Source organism: Tupaia chinensis, unplaced genomic scaffold (assembly GCF_000334495.1).
Source record: "Tupaia chinensis unplaced genomic scaffold, TupChi_1.0 Scaffold000527_1, whole genome shotgun sequence".
NCBI classification, from domain to species: Eukaryota; Metazoa; Chordata; class Mammalia; order Scandentia; family Tupaiidae; genus Tupaia; species Tupaia belangeri.
In genome coordinates, this window is record NW_006160040.1 from 5304832 (window position 1) to 5323678 (window position 18847).

The 18847-nt window shown below is 41.8% G+C and overlaps 1 long non-coding RNA gene across 1 annotated transcript in view; it reads left to right on the forward strand.

Moving 5' to 3' along the window:
- Positions 1 to 1218: 1218 nt before the first annotated feature.
- Positions 1219 to 18847, forward strand: part of LOC102489143 (uncharacterized) — a 20211-nt gene continuing 2582 nt past the window's right edge. Inside the window, exons 1-3 of the long non-coding RNA XR_335759.1 lie at positions 1219 to 1282; positions 1564 to 1709; positions 15780 to 16030. This is a non-coding gene — a long non-coding RNA (uncharacterized LOC102489143). The remainder of the gene's footprint in view (positions 1283 to 1563; positions 1710 to 15779; positions 16031 to 18847) is intronic.

An 18847-nucleotide genomic window follows, 5' to 3' on the forward strand; every position in this document is an offset into this window, starting at 1 on the left:
GCAGCTGCTGATCTGACAGAGGCAGAGCTCAGGCGGTAATGCAAGTGATGGGGAGCAGCTGTAAATACAGATGAGGCTTCGCTGCCCAGTTCCAGTACTGGTCCGTGGTCTGGGGATTGAGGATCCCTGCCCCATCACAGGCAAATTCTAAGTATAACAACTAGAATTCAAACCAGACATTTTGGTCCTTGACCATGAACTCTTAACCACTGTGTCCAGACTGAAGTGTCCCTGGCCAAACCCTTGGACAAGGCACGGCTGCTTTGGGACAGTGCAATAGTATAGCAAAAAGTTGGGGGGGGGGAGATTTGTCCCCCAAATGCTTGAAAACAGCACAGAGAATGCTCATACAAAACAACTTAAAGTATCAACAAAAGAAGCAGAGGCCACAGGAGGGGCCTTCTTCTGTTGTAAGGTTATAGTGGTATCAGGACATCCCTAGAGAGTATGAGTAATTGCACTGTTAGTGGAAAAAGTATAGACATCTCAGCTGCTGCAACAACTCACAGATGGAGGAGCACCAAGGGGTGGCTACGGCGCCCCCATGTGGCTAGGTGGCACAGGGGCCTGGGCAGCCAGGGCCCTATAAACATAAGGACCTGAGGACCCAGTAGATACGTGAAGGACTCTTCTGAAAGGAGTGAGGGGTGCCCCAAGTGGAAAGGAGGAAAAGAGAAAGAGACCCAACCCATCATTTGTAATGGTTCATTTTTCCAACCCAAGCCTTGTGAGATCTTTGGAAATAGAGTTTGTATTTAGAATTTCAGGTCCCATCCTATGGAATTGTTCTGCTTCCTTCAGAGACCTTCCTTCAGGACACAGGTGCTTATATACCACTAAATCTCACCCACAGTGACAAGAAAAGAACTTGATGCGGAGACAAAAAGAGAAGTGGAAACAACCATAGAGTTGGAGGAGTTTCTCCTCCAGCCCTGTTACAGTTTGGATCATGGTTTATCCCCTAAAGCTGCATGTTTTGGAATTTGGTCTTACTGGGCAGTGACTGGATGTCCCCTAGAAATCTGTGTTCAATTTGATTGTATTGGTTATCTTGTAAAACTATTAAGTGAAAGCTTAACTCCTCCCTGGTGTTCTAGGGTGGGACCTTTAGTGTAATAATGTCATTAGGGTGGGGCCTCCATGACTGAGTTATGTAGGTCTACAGGAGAGTGAATGAGATCAGAATGGCAGAGAAAGAGCCACGTGGATACAGACCGTGCTTTGCTAAAGTTTTACCTTCTACCATTTTGTAATGTCCTTGGATTTTCCAACTGCCACAATTGTGAGTTATTTAATCTTATTTCTTTATAATTCACCAGTCCTGGTTTTTCTGTTAATAATACAATAACAGACTCAGACAAGCCTAAACCACCATTGTATAAATGGAGAAACCAAAATCTGGAAACGCTGGGCAACTTCCAGACCACATAGATTGGGTGTTTCAAAGCCAAGTCAGGATCCTTCATCTCTTGCCTGTGTTCTTGCATCTGTGTCAGATGTGACATATGGTCAGACCTCCACGAGGCTAGGATTGTTCCATACCTTTCTTTGTGTCTACCTCAGTACCAACACATGCCTGGTGTAGAAGAGGCCCCAGGAAACACGTGCTGAATGCATGCATGACCGGCGGTTGTTCTGGATGTGCTGCTGGAGAAGTATGTGTCTATGGTGGCTTGCTGTGGCCTGAACTCTACCTGCACCCAGCTCAGGTATGTAGCAGGCAGGCTGGGAACAGAGACTGGTATACAGGCTTTCTCTGGCTTCTCCTCCAGCCACAGAAGGATCTTACCTTCGAGAAAGTTCTGGTTTAGCATTTTTTTTCCTTTCAGGGAAACATTTCATGAAAGAAAGGAGTTTTAGCCTCTGAGCTTGGCTAAATCTGCTACTCACTTATGGGTTAAAGTTTATTCAATTCCAGTACTTCCTTCAAATCCTTTCTTTGTTTTTTTTTCTTCTTAAAAATGACCTGTAAACTAAGTGGTTTGAGTCTTCCCTCTATCCTGTTGCTAAAACATATCTCTATGTAACCTTAAAAGAAACTGCCTCATATGCTTCCTTGCCTATGGTCCTTCCGTGAGAGTGAAACTTAGTTACATCCTCAGAATTGTTTTTCTTCCCTCTTTAGTGGCTTGTTTGTTTGGTTGTTTTTCTTCCCTCTTTAGTGGCTTGTTTGTTATCATTAAATATAGGTAAATTTTGTGGTCTGGGGTTTGTTTGGTTTTTAGTTAGCCAATAGTATTTGGTACTGGGAGCTCAAGAAGGCTACTTGAGCTGGGAGCATGTACTTGTGTTCCCAGGATCCCGGGAGGAGAATGGAGGAGAAGGGATTTGCCGCATGGCCATCCCTACTTCCTCTCTCACTGTCTCTGTCTCTCTCTGGCAAGCATATGTGCCCTAAGACAAAAGCCTCTATTAAAAAAAGAAGAAGACGGCAGCTACTTGGGCACCCGTGGTCCAGGAGGTATACCAATACCCTCACTGAGATCAGGGTGGGCTGCACCTCTTCCAACTGCTGCTAGGACATTCTGTGCCTGAAACAATCCTGTGGGACAGTTACTGGGCCAGGCCACTTGTCCTGCCTGGCTAAACAAGAGACTATATGCTTTGCCCCAAACCTCTCCTTCCAGCTCAACACCAAGCGAAAAGCCAGAAGGTAAGAAGTACCATATAATCCATCAGATGATCAGAAACCACCACAGAGGCTCAGAAATATGGAGAATCAAGAAAATTTCTCCACCCCAAGGGAAGAGAACAGCCCTTCATCATCCACAGATAGTACAATGGAACTCATGGAAATTTCAGATAAAGAATTTAGGATATTCATAGTAACAAAGCTAACAGAGATGCAAGAGAAGTAAGACAACGAACTCTAGAAAATGCAGGAGAAAAGAGACAATGAGTTCCAGGAGGTGAGGAAGTTCTTCCATGATCTGAAAGAGGAAATACACACCATAAAAAAGAATCAAACAGAACTGTTAGAGATGAAGGCTGTAATAATCAAAACCTCCCTTGAAAGTATTAAAAGCAGATTAGATCATGCAGAATCTCAGATGTAGAAGACAGAACCTCTAAACTAGAAAAATTCACCAAAAAGACTGAGAAAATAACCCCCCAAAATGAGCATAATATATGAGTAATACTAGGTACCATTAGATGCCCAAACATCTGGATAATCGGTATTCCAGAAGGTGAAGAAACTAATCAGGGCATTGATAATCTATTCCGTGAAATCCTGGAAAAAAATTTTCAAATTTAGAAAGGCATTCAAATATCCAGACCCAAGAAATACAAAGGACCCCACATAGAATCTACCCAAGAAGATCTTCTCTAAAGTACATTATAGCCAGATTGACCAAAACCACAGAGACAAGACACTAAAATTCCCAAGGGAAAAACATGTTACTTTCAAAGGACATCCTGATATAACATTGGACATCTCATCGGGAACAATGCAAGCAAGCAAAGAATGGGAAAACATATTCAAAGCATTAAGTGAAAAGCATTTTCAACCAGAAATAATGTATCTGGCAAGATTATTATTATTATTATTTTTGGAGAGGTTTTCACTATAGGGCGCGTGCGCTCGCCAGACAGACAGAGAGAGACAGAGAGACAGAAAGCGAGAAATCACCCTCCAGTGGGGATGGTCAAGCCGCAATCCCTTCTCCTCCATTCTCCTCTCGGGATCTTGGGCACGCGCGCACATGTGCCCGGTGTGAGTTTTAAGCCACTGGGTCCGGGACGTGACCCGCGGTCGACTACGTGGGAGTCCAGCGACATAGCCATTACGCTAACTGCTGGTTCCCGAGGCAAGATTATTTTTCATGTAGGAAGAAAAGATAAAAACATTCTCAGATAAACAAAACCTAAAAGGATTTGCCAACACCAGACCAGGTCTTCGAGAAGTTCTGACGGGAACGCTATACCAGGAAAACTGAAGACAGACAAATAAGAGAACAAAAAATTACCAAGAAAAAGGCCAACTTAATGGTAGGGACAAGTTCTGAAATATCAATAATGCTGTTGAATGTTAACAGGAAGGTCAGACCATAGTAACACTGCAAATTCAACAAAACAGAGATTACAGTTCAGAGAGACTGAACTGGGGAAATAGAATGATGTGACTTTTTTTATAAAAGCATTACTGACTTTCCTCTATGCTTTGTCTCCCAGATTTAAAGATGACTGTTTTCTTTTGAGTTGTTGTTAAGTTCAGCAATTTGTAAAAGAATTTTCTTAACTGAAACATAAACTTTTCTCCCTTCCCTGACCCCTTTGCAATTGGAAAATATTTGTGAACATTCTTATTTTGTGGCAGAATGGTTATTTGCATAAGTTCAATAATACAATAGTATTTGTTGCCTTGCATCAGAAATTGAATTCTTATGGGGCTTTGTGCAAACAACAGACCGAATTGAGATTAACCTAATTTTTTTTGCAAATAAGTTAGTTTATACCTCTCTTTAGTAAAAGGGGGAATGGAGAGAGAGAGAAAAAAAGTTTCAGAAGGAAATTACAATGCACTTGTCACTAGATTCTAGTTTTGTCCATACTTTTGTGAATCAATAAAATGTGAGGGGAAAAAGTTTAGTATGGAAGGGAGGGAAGGAAAGGTGGAAGGAAAAAGTGGTAAAAGTACGCTTAATTGACAAAAAACGAGAAGCTATTTGCTGATGATAATGTGTATAGTAGTATCTTTGTCTTGACTGACATCATGGAATTTGTGTTGGAAAAAGAACTGTATACTGTAAAAACATGTGATTAAATGTAAATAAATTTAAAAATAAATTTAAAAAAATTATAGGACTGAGTAAGGCAAATGCAGGACTGAGTGATGTGTCTCTGTTGCCCATAGCGTCAAAATCTCTCATTGGGGGACCAGCAGTTAGCGTAAATGGCTCTGTCGCCGAACTCCCATGTGGTCGACTGCAGTTTAAGTCCCAGACCCAGTGGCTTAAACTCACGCCAGGCGCATGTCCCTGGTCCTGAGAGGAGAATGAAGGAGAAGAGATTGAGGTGTGATCATCCCCCCTGGGGGGTGATTTCTCGCTTTCTATCTCTATCTCTGTCTCTGAGTCTTTCTGGCGAGCGCACATACCCTATAGCAAAAACTTCTCAAAACCAAAGACAAAAACAACAACAAAAAAAACAAAACCAAAAACCAAATCTCTTGCAAAGTCAGATGAGGAGCCTTGTAAAGTCTCTTCTAACCTGGAGAGTCGCTGGCTCTGTGCATGATGCTGGTTTTAGCCTAGGAGATTCAGGGAGCAGATGGGGTAGGCTTGATCCATACAACCATTAACAGGCTCTCAAACAGTTGTATTTTTTAAAAAGTTGGAATCCAGTAGTTTTAAGCCATTGCTTTGGAATAAGTGACCCTGCCACTGTGAAAGATTAAAAACAAAGCCAGAAACAGTTTTGTTTTAAGACATGAGCAGTAATAGATGACACTTCACTACAAAGAGTAGGAGGGGAACTAGGGGCCATGACCTCAGTTCTTTTCTTACGTGCAGTACAGCTTTCTCAGAAATCACTCCTTCCTTGTCAGTGAGCCTCCTGCTCTGCTCTAGGTTGGCTTTGAAACCAGCCTACATGTGCCTGGAGCCATGGTGGGCTAGGCGGTGTCTCTTAGGCCAGGAAAGAGAGGTCTGCCGTGGGCCGTGGGCTCTGGATAGAACATACTTTAGCTGGTGGTTTATAACTTCCAAAGAGTTCGACAGACAGCTTTCTTTTGTACTCTTGCCCAGTGTGGACATTAGGTAAACACTGCATATATAAGGAGACTTCAAAACGTTCACGGAAAGTAGAATTAAAGTGGAAGTTATTTTGGTGCAAAAAAAAAAAAAAAAAAAAAAGGAAAGCCATGCAGTGTTTTTCATAATATGTTTCTTTTTTAAAAGAGATTTTTGCTATAGGGCACTTGTGCTCTCCAGAGAGACAGAAAATGAGAAATCACCCCCCACAACCACCCCAGAGAAGATGGCCATGCCACAATTCCTCCTCCTCCATTCTCCTCTCGGGATTTTGGGCATGCACACATGCACACACATCTGGTGTGAGTTTCATGCTTCCAGGTCCAAGACTCGAACTGTGGTAGGCCATGTGGGAGTCCAGCCATGTAACCATTACACCATCCACTGGTCCCCATAATATGTATCTTTTATGAACTTTTTGAAGCCCTCTAGTATAAAATATACCACTCAACCTGTCTTCACACATCAAGAGGCATTTTTATTGTATATTAGGAAGGATGTCTTTATATAAATTCTTTCAATTTGCCAAACACTTCTGCTCATCCCTATCAGATTTCCTACTGCTTGACTTGGACAGGCATGTGCCCTCATGGTCACGTGGCCTGCTTGGATAAAAGCAGTCACTTTATGTGCTGTATGCTGCTGATAAAACTCCTACGGCTGTCTTCTGAGCAGTCAGGGGAATATGAACAAGGAAATAATTTCTTCAGTGGAAGAAATTCTGCAAACACATGCTTCCTTGCGCGGTTAGTCACTCTTCCATTGATTCCCTGCAGGTGCTTATTTCACAGTATTTGATTATCGGTTCAAAGCACCTCAAAAGCAGGTACTGCACCTTCTTCCTCTTCAGGCTTGTAGCTCCTAGCCCAGGGTTCCGCAATAGATAGTGAGTATTATGTTGTGGTATATATAAAAATAATAATAATAATTAAAAAAAGATACTTCCTTGTTTCTGGTTACTAGCACAGTTTCTATAATCCCTGGAATTTCCTGAGTGACAGAAATATCTTTTGTCTGCACATGAGGTGGCTCAAGGGAAGGAGAGGGAAGGGCTATATAGCTTCTTGATGAAAGCTGGTCACCAAAAATCAATCGTAATTAGAGGGTGAGAATTTTCCATTTTCAGCAATTTCAATTTCCCTACCTCTTCCCCTCCCACTCCCCATCTTCCTCCTCCTGCACAGTGGTAGGGAAGAGGGTCTGGAGATTGATTTCAGTCATCCCCTCAATGGCCAGTGATTCAATCATATCATATCATCATAATGAGGTTTTGATTAAAATTCTGAAGGAAGGCTAGGGGAATTTCTGGGTTGGTGAACACGTGGATGTCCGGTTGCTCTGCCATCCCTTGTCCTGCCCATCTCTTCCATTTGACAGTAAGCTGGTAGTTGTAATAAAGTGCTTTCTTGAGCTCTGTAAGTCATCCCAGTGAATTATCAAAACTGAAGAGTGGTTATGGTAGCCCCCAAATTGTAGCCAAGTTGAAAAGAAGCATGAGTATCCTGGGGACCCTGGTGTCTGAAGTGGGGGCATCCTGTGGGACTGAGTCCTTGGCTTGTGGGGTCTGTGCTAACTCTGAGTACTTAGTCCTCAGTTAATTGAATCGTTGGACACCCAGTTGGTGTCACAGACTCGGTTGACGTAGGAACATTCTTGTTGTTGGAAAAATAGTACCACAGATATATTATGCCGATAATTGAGAAAAAGTGTAAAGCTTGTCATGACTTTGCAGACTTTGCTCCAATTTTGTGAAATATTAAGAATTCTATCTGTGGCAGTGTAACATTCCCATTGAAAGAGAGGTCCTCTCCGTGTCCCCTCCTTTGAATGTGAACAGGTTTGTAACTGGTTTAACCCATTGATGGAAGTGACACCATTTACTTCCATGCTGGATCGTAAAAGGTCATGCAGCTATCATCCGGTTCTCTCTTGGCATCCTCACTCGGAGGGTCCCTTCTGGAACCTAGCCACCATACCATGAGCTATCCTAGCTACCAGCAAGGCCATATGAAGGCGCTCTGGTCAGCTATCCCAACTGAATCTGCTCATCGTCATACCTGCTAGGGGACAGCTGCGTGAAAGAAGACACCTCCAGATATTTCTAGTACCCGTATGCTTGAGAAACCACAACCATTCAGCTTGTTAGGTGAGGCAGAATCCTGCAGCCAAGACGAACCATACCTGCTGTGACCTATACACATTTCAGGTCCATGAAATCCAAGAACACAATCCCATGGCTGTTGCTTACACTGTTGTATTTAAATTAATTTTTTCACAGCAACATTAACTAGAACATGGTATTCTCAACGTTATGTAATAACCAGCTGTTTAAAACTCACTTTCTCTATTTTACATGATTCTATTTATCATGAGGGCTATTGTATTGCAAATGTATATAAAACTAGACTGTCAGAATTAAGTTAACTGTTAGTTATTGAAAGAACAGATGAGGGCAAGTGAGAAATCACCCCCTGGGGGGATGACCATGCCACAATCCCTTTTCTACTCTCCCTCTGGGGCTACTGGCACACATGCACACACACCCAGCGTGACTCTCAAGGTGCCTGATTCAGGACTTGAACTGTGGTCAGTCACGTAGAAGTCCATGCCTTAACCACATCACCTGCTGGCCCAGGTGATTTAAAAAAAAAAAAAAAAAAAACCATAAAGTGTGATGGCTTTTCAAGATGGAGGGAAATGCTTTTCACATATGACAATTCTTTTACCACATAATTTCTTTAACAGCTGTGATTATTTCTTAGCTAAATTGCTAGAGACGAATGCGGAGGTAAATGGCACACCTGTTTTGAAGGCCATCCACTCTGGCCCAGCCACAGTGGCACAGCAATGGCACAGCCTGCTGCAATGCCGGAGGCCGTATGGAAGGTGGGGATGGGTTTCTGGGCAACCATTCATGCTGAGTGCATGTGCGCCCACCTGTGGTCCTGGCTGACTGGGAGAACAGGAAGTGGGAGGGAGTTGTGGCGTGAGACCCTGTAGAGGACATTTCTCTCTCTGCTTCACATAAAAGAGAGAGAGAAAAAATAAATGAAAAATAAAGGCCATTGGTTCCCATGACCAAGTTGCTCTCACTCACTTCTAACTCAATATCCTTCCTCCCTCCAGGTTTGGGGACCTGCTCTGGGAGGAGATATGAGCTGTTATTGTGTGTGTGTGTGTTTCTGGGTCCCCATCACTCTACTGCTTCCAGGCCCTCTGGAGGAAGGGATGGAGAAAGGTGGAAGAGGTAGAAAAGGGACAAAAGTCTATTTACTCAGTGTAGTCCTTTCTTAGGGCTTAATATCCTCTGAGCATTAGGCATGAAGATAGATGTACAGTCATTTATGGAGCACTTGGGTACGTTCTTCGGGGAATCTTTGGGTTGCCTCCCTCAATATGGTGACCTCAGATGGAAGATGTGCTATCGGCCCAGCCCCAATTCCAGCTCACACCAGAGAACCGCGCAGATAGTTCCCAAGTCTGTCTCCCTGCAGAGTCGTCTTGGGGCAGTGTGCCAGCAAGGCAGCACAGCCTGGTTGCCTTCCATGACAGCCACTGGCCGCGGGCAACTCTTGCATCCCCATCATGAAGTAAGAAGGGGTTGGGGGCAAGAGAGCTGCTTCCTTTCTGTGTAGTGCCATCTCTAATCAGCTCCTTATTTTCTGCTCTCTCACGCAGAATGCAGATCAGCAAGTTTACACTTGATGCAAATGTGTAGGGAATGAGATGCCAGTCTCTCCTTGCAGGCACCTCCAAACCCTATGATTCATCTGGGTCAGGATCCAAAGCATTTCTCTAGGTCAGGAACTTCATAGCAATGCCTCCTTTCATTTCCACATCTTGGGCCTATAGAGTCTGGAGTAAGACTGAGGATGGGGATGGGCTGAGGGAGCAGAACTGTGGGGATGGAGCCAGGAGACCTTTACAGGACGGAGACAAAGGCAGGGCCTCTGCTTCTTGACTCTTTAGTTTTAGCTCTAATAATCAGACAGCAGGAGAAGTTCCATTTGATACTTTCTTATGGTGATTGGTTAAATAATTATAGAACAGGGGCCAGCAGGTGGCAAGGTAGTTGAAGCAACTGCATTCCCTTAAGGCCAACCACAGTTCAAGTCCTGGACCTGGTGGCTTGAAAATCACACTGGGCAAATATGCATGTCAAAGATGCTGAAAAGAGAGTGGAGGAGAAGGGTTTGAAGTGTGAACATCCCCTGGGAGATGATTTCCCATTCCCATTTTCCCTCTGTCTCTCTCCTCTCTGGAGACAGAATGTGTCCTATGGCAAAGAAAAAAAAAGAGAGAGAGAGAGAATGAAAAACAAGAAAAAAAATGATAGAATATTGTCTACAAAAGAATAAAATGGATCCATTTAAATTCCAAGGACTAGTTACTGGGAAATATTTATTGACAGTGTTTATTGATATATTACAAAACAAAAAACTTAAGCACCCAAACCACATAATTCCATGCTTACAAAGTACATATTGTTGTGTAAGTGCATAGGCAAAAATCATTGGAAGAACGCTTTACCAAATCATTGTTTTCCCAGGATAATGCTTTAGGTGATTTATTTTCTCCTTAGTGATCTTTGTGGATTTCAACTTTCTATGATGAATGCATAAACAAAAAATTGTTACTGAAATATAAAATAAAATGCAAAGCCTCCTGCTTATCCACCCCCCTCAAGTGTTCTTTTTTGTTTATTAACTTCTGAGTTTCTAGCACCCATGGAGCTGTTCTTTTTCAAAGCAAATGAAGAAGCAGAACTAAGACCCACACGTGCTAAATTCTCAGCATCAGCAAGTGCACACGTGTGCAGGGCCTGCACCAACAGAGGCCAAGAGAGCTCAAACAAGCTAGCCTCATCAGCAAGGTTTCCGGAAGGTCCCTGGAGCAGTGGTCTACAGGTTCACAATGGGAAAACTGCCGATTTGAAATCCTTGCAGCAGAATTTCAAAACCTAAATGATTCTAAAGTGCAGCCAAGGTTAAGAACTGCTACTCAAGAACCAGACGATGGCACAGTGGTAACACAACTGGACTTACCTAGAAAGGTCACAGGTTTGAGTTCCAGGACCTCCCTCCACATGCTGGGGGCTTGTACCTGTGCCTGTGATTGGAGCTGGGGCAATGCAAAGAAAGGCTGGGAAATGATCGTGACATGAAAACTCTGCTGGGGGTCTTATGCTCTCTTTCTCATAGAAGTCAATAAATAAACTTAAAAAAAAAAAATCTCTGCCCAAGAGTGGGAGACTCACCTGCAAACTCATCTTCCTCTTTTTCCAGGCACCTTCTCTAGCAGTTCCTATCTTCTCCTACATTAATTATCTGAAAGTATTTTATTGCAAATGCTGCCTAAAAATTTAAAACTAGAAGCAGGGGGGCAAGAGGATAAGGGTTTTAGACCACTTGGCATTGAATAGTGTCTTCAGAAGATCCATATCTACCCAGAACCTTAGCTAAAATGAAGTCATACTAGGTCAGCATGGATTCTAAAGTCAATGATCAGTGTCCTTATAATGAGAGGGAAAGTTGGAGATACACTGATATACACGGTGGGAAGGAGGCCTTGTGAAGATGGAGGAAGGAGTCCTTTTGTAGCAATGCAGCTGCAAGCCATGGAGTGCTGAGGATGCCAGCAACCTTCAGAAGCTAGGAGAGAGGCATGGGATAGTTTCTCCCTCAGAACCTCCATAAGGATTAGCCCTGACACAGTGATTGTGGACTTCTGGCCCTCCTGAACTGTGAGAGACTAAGCTCATTGTTTTAAGCCGCCAGTTCATGGCAATTTATTACAGCAGCCCTAGGAAACCATTACAAGCCATTTCAGCTTTCCCCAGAAGCAGCAAATCCATGCCCCACTACAGCTCTATAAGAGGTAAATGCACTCCTTAACACAGGTCTTTTCTGGACCTCAAAGGACTCTTCTCCGAAGGCCCAGTTCTCTGTGCACGTGGAAGAAATGCACCTTAGGTGAGACCTGTCCATTTCCTTTCAATTATGTGTACACTGGACCTGTTTGGTTTGCCAGGAGGAAAAAATACCCCTCACTACATGTTTTGTTCCATTGCTTCTCCCAGCTCACTCAGGAGACCTTTCTTATTAGATTCACTCACCTGGTAACTAATGAGAATTGCCAGCCTTTGAAAAGCAATTGCTTCTAAGTAAAAGAAGCACTTCTCTGAAAGAGGCAGGAAAAACTGTACATACTCTAAACAAGCACTATTATGAGTAGAAGTTTGCTATTTTTGCTTCAGTCTTGAAAATTTTCTTCCATCAGGACAGTCTTCGATAGAGAAAGGGAGAATGGATAAGACCTTAGTGGACATTTACTTTATTTTCTAGCTGTCCAATGGTCACAGCCAACTATGTAAATCATGTTCCATTTAATTGAATAAATAATGATCGCATGCCCTAGATCTGTAATAGGGGCTGGGTATGCAAAGAGACTGCTGCCCTCAGAAAGCCACCAGGAAGCAGGCAAGTAACAACAGAGCACAGAGTAAGTGAGATGCAGAACACACACGCTAAAGAGAGACATGGAATGAACTTCCAATTAAACATGGTGAATTGAACATGAATATAAACTGCTCCCTCCTGATAGGGCACTAAAATGAGAATAAACGAATGAAATATAGTATACACACACACACATATATAATATAAATATATACACATATAACATAAATACAAATATATTAATATAATATTAACATATAAATACAAATATACTTATATAAATATAAATATGTGTATACATATATAAATATCTATAAATACTAATCTGTATCTATCTACATATAAAGACATACATATACATACACACACACAAACCCAAAAGGACAAAGACAATTGAGGAAGAGACCTAATGAATGAGAACAGTCATGAATTTGGAGGATGGAAAATGGAGGAAGGAGAGGAACAGAAAATTCCGACTCTAAGTATCTGTAGAAGTGACATGGATTAAAGAAACAGCAGCCCATAGAACTCCACAGAGGGTGGAGAATTGGAGAGGCCTGAACTATGACAGACACAAGGTAAAAACAAGAGATTTGGTTGAAGTTCTGTTAAGGAGAAATTAGATCCCAGTGTACTCACCTGCCTGCAGCAGCTAAGGGGCCACATTTCCATACCCAAATAGGAGTTAATTGGTGGAGAGAGGGACCTAGAATAGGACTCTCTGCAGTTGGAGCAGAAGAGTGGGGAAAGTATTGTCCTGAGAGTGAGCATTGACTTAGTGAGCTCAAAGAATCCCAGTCCTCTTTGTCCCCCATTCCCAGGGCAGCAGGTGTTTAACCCTCAGGAAGAAGATTGGTGAATTTTCTCTGGAGGAAATGAACAACCCTGGAGAAAACACATACAGATAATGACTGCTTGGGTTTCTGAATTTTAAAAAGAAGAAAGAAAAAAAAGAAAAGAAAACTGAGTCTTCTCTGAATCATTTTACAGGTTCCCACCCTAAACCCCCCAAGCCAATTGTTCAGCATTTCTCCTCAAGCACACAAGAGTTTTGATCACCTTTTAGTGTTTCATGAACAACCCAAAGATCCTTTGACATTCGAGGAAATCTTTAAGCTGAAAAGCAGATATCAAAATAATTAAATAGCAAAAGAAAACTCAGAAGAAAGAGAAAACTAAACTAAAAACAAAACAAAAACCCTATAGTTACTAACTTTGAAGAGAAAAAGCATTCTCAAACCAAGAAGAGTTTGCTATTAAAAGGGAATTATTTGGGGGCCATTAGATGGTATAGTGGTTAAGGTGCTGGACACCCATGTGGTTGACTGTGGTTCAAGTCCCAGACCTACCGGCTTGAAACTCATGAATGGAGAAGGGATTGTGACATGGCCATCCCCCTCATGGATTATTTCTCACTTTCTGTCTTTCTCTGTCTCCCTGGTAAGCACACATGCCCTACAGCAAGAAAAAAAAATCTCTCAAAAACAAATAAAATAAAAGAGAATATTGGGACAACAACATAAAACTAACGGGCATAGGTCTAGTGATTAAAGTGACTGTATCCCACATGGTCAACTGCACAGTTTGAGTCCTAGCCCTGGCAGCTTGGAAAACACAGTGAGTATGAGTGTGTGCATGCCCAAAATCTCAACAAAATGGAGAAATGGAGGACGAGGGATGCAGCCTGACCACACTTCATGGGGGTGGAGGGTGAGTGCTGCTTTTTATCTCTTCCTTTCTCTGGTAAGTGTGTGCACTCCCTGTCAACAACAACAACAATAACAAACAAGCAAAAACAAAACTTCGTGGGCATTACAAATATGATAGTAGAAACAGAAATAAATATTGAACTGATTAACTGATGATTGAACTTAAATGGAAGATATCATCCAAAGGAGTTTTATAATCTTATTGGAGAATTTGTGAAGAATTTGTGACAGTAATGTAAAAACAACCAAAAGAAAGAAAAACGTCACTATGTATAGTAAAACAAAAAGTTGCACAAGAAAGGAAATGAAATTGAAGTTTACTATTTGGCTTGGTAGTAAACAATTACATGATCAAAATAATACAGGCACTGAATGCTTACTAAAAAAAAATGGTGGTATTACATTAGAGTTTGTTGTTGTTTTGTTTTGTTTTGTAATTTTATTTCAAGTTCTTTTATACATTTAATCACATTATTTAGCTTGCAAAGTGAATATTCCAACATGTGTACATGTCTCCCCAGTCCAGTTGATAATACTATAAAGTTACCTTCAATAGATAATAATCCATTTCTTTGTCCCATTAGGTTGGAAGGAGGGGAACTAATAGTAGAACATAAAATAAAAAGTACTAAATGCTTACAATGGAAAGTCAGTATGAATGTATAAAACTGATAAATCCGGGGAACATAGTGTAAACATTATTTAGAAGCACTGAATGGGTCCCATCATTCTAAGAAACAATTGAAAAGAGTGAGGAGTTTTTCCCCCAGGGAGCTGGGCTCAAAGGAGGGATTAAGAAAAAATTGTAGAACTACCATTTTTATCATGAGCTTTTCAGTACCATGTGGCTTTTAAAATTATGTAAATGTCTAACTTTGGTAAAATACTTATTTTTTGAAGTTTAGTAAAAGGCGGTAGTGCTGAGGAAGACGTAATTAGCTTTATTCCGACTGTGCTCAGTGTCTTAGTCTGCGTGACTGCCATTACGCAGTACTCGCGCTGCGTGAAATTTATCTTCTCATGGTTCTAGAGGCTGAAAGTCTGAAATCAGGGTGCACCTGCGGTCTATTTCAGGGGAGGGCTCTTCTCTTGGATTTTTGGGAGGCAGATGAGAAAGGCACAGGGGCATACCATCCCTGGGGTATGCTAGAGGGGGTGCCTCTTTCCACCATGCATCTGCAAGGAATATTCCTTTTGCACAAATCTAACCATTCTCTGTCCCTTTACCTCCTGGCCTCTGCGGAAGTGGAGAGGCCTATCTGAGTGAGCTGTGTAGGCGGGGCTAGATGGCGTTGCCCAGAGCTTCCCAAGCCAGCTGCTGACTAGCTTAAACCCCATTCTCCAGTTTTGCCCCACTCGGCAATAAGTATTTGTTTACTTTCATCTATCTTTCTTTTCTCCTTGTTTCCTTCCTTTCTTCTTTCTTTCTTCCTTCCTCTCTTTCTTCCTCTCTCTCTCTCTCTTTTGCAGTTTATTTCTTGAGAGAGAGAAAGACATGGATCCCTGACAGAGTCTTGTCACAGTATGCTCTTTGCCCAACCTTCTAGCCAGGGACCTGGGTGTTTGGGTTCACTTGGAATCTGAACCTTGGGCTTTCCTATGTGGATTCATTAGGTCTAGTTTGTTAATCATGTTGTTTAAGTATTCTGTGTCCTTCCTAATTCTTGTATGCTTATTCTATCATCACTGAAATAGACATGTTAAAACTTTTCTTTGTGATGGCAGATTTCTTTATTTCTCCTTGAAATTTTAAAAATTTTAAGATTTTGGTTAGTTGCTTACAGATTTACAATTATTTAACCTACCTCCTGCACTATCACAGCAAAGCCACTTCCTTTATTTCTTTGTTTATTTTCCAGGTTGTTGCCAACATGAGCAAAGAAAATCAGTGGCATTTTTGACCTTCCTCGGAGACATCAGCAATGTGTTTGGAAAACTAGGAAGAGTTCAGCATTGTTGGAACAAAGGCTGTGTGGAGCGGAGTGGAAGAGAGAGCCTGGGAAATGGTAGGCGGTGGTAGGAGATGTCGCCATGTGGAGGCGAGCACCCTTGTGGAGGCGAGCACAGGAACGGCAGAGCTCCTTGCAGCCCTACTTTGCACCCGGCTGAGGTGAGAAGGATGGGCTGGGAGGTGCTCCTGAAGGCCAGGAAACTGGCTAGGAAGTATTGTAGAAATGCAGGCTAAGAAGCAAAGACCTGGGCAGAGGACCTGGACAGGAGGGAATGAATTAGACTTACAGCTTAAGAGTAGATTCAGAATTCAGTAAACAGAATTTGGTGAAGAGCTGAGTAAGAGATTGGAGTTGAGGGTGACTCCACACTTCTGATATAGCAACTGTGGGGAAAATACCTTTCTCTTCTCAGACTCAGTACAGCTGGAAGATGAAGCACCCCAGGATGCTAACCTGGGAAAAAAAGATTCTGGGGCCCTGCTGACCCCCCTTCCCTGCCACATCCTCATGTTACCCACCATCTAGGTTCTTTGGTGATTCTGCACCTTTGGTTTTAATTGTGGTGTCTAATCTTCACTTCTCCAATGGATAGGCCTAAGAATCAGGGTACTTAAAAAAAAAAGCAACTTTTCTACCTTGAAAAATATTTCAAATTTACAGAAATATTACAAACATTATATGGTGATCTCCCATAGACTCTTTACTTACATTTACCAATTAACATTTACAGCACACCTTTTTTCTCTAGCTGCCTGTCTACCTATTTATCTACCTCTCTGTCTAGCTTCTCTATATAATTATTATCATCATTTCTACAGAACCATATGAAAGAAAATTGGGTACATCATGCACCTTTATTGACAAATGCTTTCACGTAAAGCCTCTAAGAACAAGGACATTTCCTTCATTACCCCAGTGCAATGGTCAATTTTAGGAACTTTAGCCTTAGTATAATGTTATTACCCAAAGTATAGTCTACTGTCAATTCTCACCAGTTGCCATACAGTGCTTTTTATGGGGAATTTTCCCCCAGTCCAAGGCCTAATTCAGGATTATGCATTACATTTCGTTGTCCTATTTCCCCTACCTCATTTAATAACATTAATTTGCAGAATTTGCATAGAAAAACAGAAAAATATATCATGAGTTTTTCAATTACCCAATATTTTAATTTTGTCTTTTATGATATTGACAATCTTTTTTTTTTTTAAAGAGATTTTTGCTATAGGGTATGTGTGCTCACCAGAGAGAAAGAGCGAGATAGTGAGACAGAAAGTGAAAAATCACACACACACACCCCTCCCCGGGTGGGGACAACCACACTGCAATCCCCTCTTATCCATTCTCCTCTTTGGACTTAGGGCACATACACACATGCAAGCAGTGTGTTTCAAGCTGCTGGGTTCAGGACTTGAACCACAGTCAGTCACATGGGAATCTATTGCCTTTACCACTATGCCACCTTCTGGCTCCTCGACAGTAACAATCTTGGCAAACACAGGTCAAGTGTTTTATAGGATGTGTTCAGTTTGGATTTGTTGGTGTTTCCGGGTGAGTATATTCAGGTTATGCATTTTTGACAGGCTTACACCATCAGTGATGCTATATCCTCACTCATCACATCAGAAAACACACCCACATAGGCATGTTCCATTGCCAAGGTGTTAACCTCTATCACTTGGTTGAGGTGGTGTTAGTCAAGTTTTCCCACTACAAACTTACTGTTTTTCCCTTTGCAATGAATAAGTCTGTGGAGAGATACTTTGAGACTTTCACCTAATAGTTTTAGCATTTATTGATGATTCCTGTATGAGTCAATTAGTACTATGATGTTCCAAAGTGTTGTTTTCTAACTTCTTCACTCATATATGTTTATAAGTTGGCTTTCCATTCTAAAGAGCCTACCCCTCTTCCTCTTTTATTTATGGAATTAACATGAATTCATGAAATTCTATTTTTTTATAATTCATCATTATTTTTGTTTTGATACTCTAAGAGTCTTGGAGTTGGTCAGTAGGAACCCCTTTAAGATGTTTTCTTTATTCTTTTTTTTGAGAGTTTTTTTTTGCTATAGGACACATGCACTTTCCAGAGAGACAGAGGGACAGAAAGTGAGAAATCACTCCCCAGGGGGGATGGCCACACCATAATCCCTCTTCCTCCATTCTCCTTTCAGGATTTTGGGCATGCATACACACATGCCTGGTGTGAGTCCCAAGCCACCGGTTCCGGGACTCAAACTGCGATTGACTATATGGGAGTCTAAGCAAGTAACCATTATGCCGTCTGCTGATCCTGTTTCCTATATTCTTACAACATATTCTCCTCATTTGATGGGCACTTTCTTACTTTTAAGAACAAGCCCTGTCCAGCCCTGGAATCAGCCATTTCTCCAAGAAATCCTGGTTCTTTCTGATGGGAAATGGTATTTAGAAACCAAGATCTGTGCTCATTACTGCTGAAATGTAACAGCCTTTTCAGTGGACAGAACCAGGAGTAACCACTAATCTCAACCCAACACCACACAGTTCTTTGTTTTTTTCCCAGTCTATTTCTCTCATCGTGAGAATTCTGAATCCCACTCCAACTCAAAAAACTTTACTTTTTTGTTTAGTTCTGCAATAATACCACAAAAAATAATCCTAGAATTACAATATTTATACGTCTATCAACAACAAATCTATTCAGCCAGAGTTCAAGATTGGTTTGTAGATCTTTTTATCTTTGCACTAAGGACATACAGTTATTGCATTCAAAAGTTAATTAAAGGGGGACCAGAAGATGGATTAATAGTTACAGTTTGAGTCCCAGACCCGGCTGCCTAAACTCATGCCAGGCATGTGCATGAGTGCCCAAGATCCCAGGGGGAGAATGGAGGAGAAGGGACTGTGGTGTGGCCTCCCCCATCGGGGGAGATTTCTTTCTTTCTTTCTTTCTTTCTTTCTTTCTTTCTTTCTTTCTTTCTTTCTTTCTTT